The sequence below is a fragment of the Triticum aestivum genome, chromosome 1D, assembly GCF_018294505.1.
Source record: "Triticum aestivum cultivar Chinese Spring chromosome 1D, IWGSC CS RefSeq v2.1, whole genome shotgun sequence".
NCBI classification, from domain to species: Eukaryota; Viridiplantae; Streptophyta; class Magnoliopsida; order Poales; family Poaceae; genus Triticum; species Triticum aestivum.
The window spans coordinates 61657326-61661934 of NC_057796.1; the positions used below are offsets into that span (position 1 = coordinate 61657326).

Below are 4609 nucleotides of genomic sequence, written 5' to 3' on the forward strand. Positions count from 1 at the left end.
CTTATATCCGGAAAAAAATCTGTTAAAATCTTAGCGCAATCGGAGTTACGGATCTCCCGGAATATCACAAATGGTTTTCGGCCAGATCTGGGGAACGCGAAACAGAAGAGAACAAAGAGGGAGATCCAATCTCGGAGGGGCTCCCGCCCCTCCGCCGCCATGGAGGCCATGGACCAGAGGGGGAAGTCTTCTCCCATCTAGGGGGGAGGCCAAGGAAGAAGAAGGAGGGGGGCTCTCTCCCCCTCTCTCCCGATGGCGCCGGAGTGCCGCCTGGGCTAGGATCGTGACGGCGATCTACATCAACAATCTTGCTACCGTCAACACCAACTTTCTCCCCCTCTATGAAGCGGTGTAACAACCCTTCTCCCCGCTGTAATCTCTACTTAAACATGGTGCTCAACTCCATATATTATTTCCCAATGATCTATGGTTATCCTATGATGTTTGAGTAGACCAGTTTTGTCCTGTGGGTTAATCATGATCTTGGTTGGTATGATTGCATATTTTATTTATGGTGCTGTCCTACGGTGCCCTCCGTCTCGCGCAAACGTGAGGGGTCCCCGCTGTAGGGTGTTGCAATACGTTCATGATTTGCTTATGGTGGGTTGCGAGAGTGACAGAAGACCCGAGTAGGTGGGTTGTTGCGTATGGGATAAAGAGGACTTGATACTTAATGCTATGGTTGGGTTTCACGACCTTAATTATCTTTAGTAGTTTCAGATGCTTGCTAGGGGTCCAATCATAAGTGCATACGATCCAAGTAGAGAAAGTATGTTAGCTCATGCCTCTCCCTCATGTAAAATTGCAAGAATGATTACCGGTACTTGTTATCGATTACCTACGGACAAATGACTTTCTTGTTGACAAAATCTATCCACTTTTACTACATTGCAATTTATTCGTAGTTTTACTCTCAAAGTACTCGTAGTGTTATTCTTGCAAAATAGTTTCATACTTGTTTTAGGTAAAACAAACGTCAAGTGTGCGTAGAGTTGTATCGGTGGTCAATAGAACTTGAGGGAATATTTGTTCTACCTTTAGCTCCTCGTTGGGTTCGACACTCTTATTTATCAAGAAGGCTACAAATGATCCCCTATACTTGTGGGTTATCAAGACCTTTTTCTGGAGCCGTTGCCGGGAAGTAATAGCGTGGGGTGAATATTCTCATGTGTGCTTGTTTGCTTTATCACTAAGTAGTTATTATTTCCTGTTCTAAGTTGTTCTCTATCTTTGGTTGTGGATATGGAACACGAAACACCAAAAAATTAGTGGTACTTGCTACTCATGGAGATGGGGAACCTCCTAAAACCCTCGATGCTCGTTATGTAAAAGATATTATGCACTACTTTGATAATCCTGAGAAAACCCCATTCAACTATATAATGGGAGTAATGTTGGATCAACGTGGATACTTTAGGGATTATCGCTTGACTCATAAAGAGAAATTGTTATGGGATCAAATTCATATGTTGCATTGGTATGCTCGGGAGCTATGCTTGAGATATGATTATACTTGTTGCTCTTGGATGAACGCTCCACACCTTCCCTTTTCATGCAAATTTAATGATAATGAGACCTTGGCTTCTTATGCTAATGATATATATGATTACTATGATGTGGCACGAAGAGAAGAATTTGTTGCTTTTAAGGGTGCTTATGAAATTGAATCTTTGTTTGAAAAGTTTGAAGATTTTGATGATTCAGTTTATAGACCTGAAAATTTTGCTATCCTTAAATATTGCTATGATAATTATAAATGCAATTACGATATTGATGTATTTATTGAGAAAGTCTCCGCTGTCCAAGAAAAGACTAATATTTTGCAGGAGTATATGGAAGAAGAAATTGATGAAATTGTGAGCTCATTGGATGAAAAAGATGATGAGGAGAGCGAAGAACAAGTGGAGAAAGAGCGGATTGATCACCCGTGCCCACCTTCTAATGAGAGTAACTCTTCAACTCATACATTGTTTAATTTCCCTTCATTCTTACCGAAGGATGAATGCCATGATAATTGCTATGATCCCGTTGATTCGTTTGAAATATCCCTTTTTGATGATGCTTGCTACGCTTGTGGCCATGATGCCAATAAAAATTATGCTTATGGAGATGAACTTGCTATATTTCCTTATATTAAGAATGAAATTATTGCTATTGCACCCACACACGATAGTCCCATTATCTTTTTGAATTCTCCCAACTACACTATATCGGAGAAGTTTTCACTTATTAAGGATTACATTGATGGATTGCGTTCTACCACTCATCAATGGAGAAGAGTTGTTGTGCTCCGGACTCTCGTCTTATTAATGGTATCATCATAATATTATTGGAACAAGGTGAGGTCGTCAAGGCTGGACATTATATGTCTAGAGTTGATGGCAGGAGCATCTCACTTGCAGCTTCAACTACTTCGCTGCTGATACGTCTCTTTTCAAGGGAAGATAGGGAGAAAATAAAATTGCTCCCTGTAAAGTACTCCCTCCGTCTCATAATGTAAGATGTTTTTTAACACTAGTGTAGTGTCAAAAAACGTCTTACATTATGGGACGGAGGGAGTATCAATTTTTTGGTGGAGCTATAGTTGAGTAGTGCATTGTGTTTGGGCATAACTCCTCAGAAGGCACAGTTCAGTTATTGTGTGCCATCAGGCCCTCTTGTTGGGTTAAGGAATTCCGATTACTTGCTTGTAGAAAATCGGTCAGTCATTCCTTCATTCAGTTCATTTTTGTTTTCTTCTTACATATTAATTAATAGAGTTGTTCAATCATCCAATTTCTTAATTTGTTATTCAACTGCAAACCATAAACTGTGTAATTCTTTCTTAAACTTCTGTGTCCCTTGCAAATTAGGCACCACACTACATGATATACAAGTATCCAACATGTGCATTATGATTATCGAAATAACTAACTACATGACTATGCTAGGCTAAACCCACTACAATTGTAATTCTAGTACCATTTACATAGTGTACTTTATATGATGAGTAAGCAATGAGCGTTTAGCATATAAAATGTGATGAATACTAATTGTTATTGTTTTTCATGTTTTAGGATGGGATTTGCATCATTGTTAATAGCCTGATGCATCTGAAATGAAATACGGAGTACTAGACATATGCCTGCACAATTCCATCCAATGTCTGAAGATTCCTCCACGTAATATTGTTGTAATCTCGTACTGCCATAGAGTATTTTTATTCAGGTAACACCATCACGAAAGGTTATGATATTCCAACCTCAAATATTAATTGTAGGTATCACTTCCAGAATAGATGATGCACCCTGATAAAAAATCTTGTATTCCTAGCTCATGTATTTTTGGTCTGTGGTTTTGGAGGAACGGAGGTTCACATTGATGCTGCCTCTATGCTTTATGTGCATGTTCTATGCCAGGAAAGTGCTAAAGAAGAATATGTGCACAACATTGCTAAGCTCTACTCCTATGTTGCAGTAAATTTGACTCGTAAATAACTACTAAAGTACAAGTTGGAGATACCTAAGGATCAGCATAACCTGTACTGGAAACAATATGCTCACAATGATTTGCTGTACAAGGAAAATCGGAGTATTTCATACTTCTTTCCTGTCCTTCAGAGAGGATGAAAACTAACAAATTTTGAAAAGCTGAAAGGTGATGTTAAAATGGAGTAGTTGAAATCTCTTGGTAGTAACTACTACAAAGGTCATTTCACTTCCCATGCAGGTTCCAGATAGCTAGAGCTGCCAAATGCTATTGAGCCAAGGATAACACATGAGATGAAACACATACTGCTGGCATCCTAATAGCGAGGAACAAACAAAAGAGGCTCTTAATTGTATCATGAATGCCGTAAGCTATCTTTTACAAGACATTATGGGATCTTTTTGGGCAGTGAGTTAAGGATGTGGTAGTGAATTTTCTGAAAACATATATGTTATCCGTATAGGGGAAGCAACTCGTCAGTTGATTATCGGACTCAACCCGATAGTCAAAAATCCGATGAGATTAAAAGAGAGTTCAGCCCATAAGCTCATTTATCATTTCTTATAAAATTATCTCCAAGGTTTTGGTGAATCTCCCGGAATTAGTTTTACCTGAACTAATTCAGAGTGCCTTCTTATCAGGAAGATGGGGAAGATTGATGAGAAACAACATCCTCCTGTCTTTTGAGTTCACACAACATATTAGGGGTAAGAGGAAGGGAAAAGAATTGTTGGCTGGGGTCAAGCTTGATATGAACAACGCGTAAGACTGGGTAGAGTGGGGCTTCCTCAAAGGTATGATGCTCAAATCGTGTTTCCCTGTTCTTTGGTGTACAGAATTATGCTTTGTGTGATTAGTGATCCATATCGAGTTACAAAGTCAATGGTGATTTTACAGATGCCGTACGAACATCCCGGGAGTTACGGCAGGAGACCCGTTATCTCCATAGCTATCATCTATGCTGAGGGCCTGTCCGTGTTTTGCAGTTTCTTTTGGAATTTACAGTTTTTCCTTGTTCTTGACGCTGTTTCTTGGAAGAGCTGTGTTCATGCAGACACGGAGACACAAGTTAGATGTGTAATTTGCGTCTCAGGCGTTTATGTGATGTCACTCTTTTAGCCTTGGAGATCTGATGCATTCT

General features: G+C 39.6%; 1 non-coding gene across 1 annotated transcript; it reads left to right on the forward strand.

Annotated features, from left to right (window-relative positions):
- The first annotated feature begins 4513 nt into the window (after window positions 1-4513).
- LOC123183859 (small nucleolar RNA Z101) lies at window positions 4514-4609 on the forward strand. Its single transcript, XR_006492848.1, has one exon. It is a non-coding gene; the product is annotated as a small nucleolar RNA Z101 (small nucleolar RNA).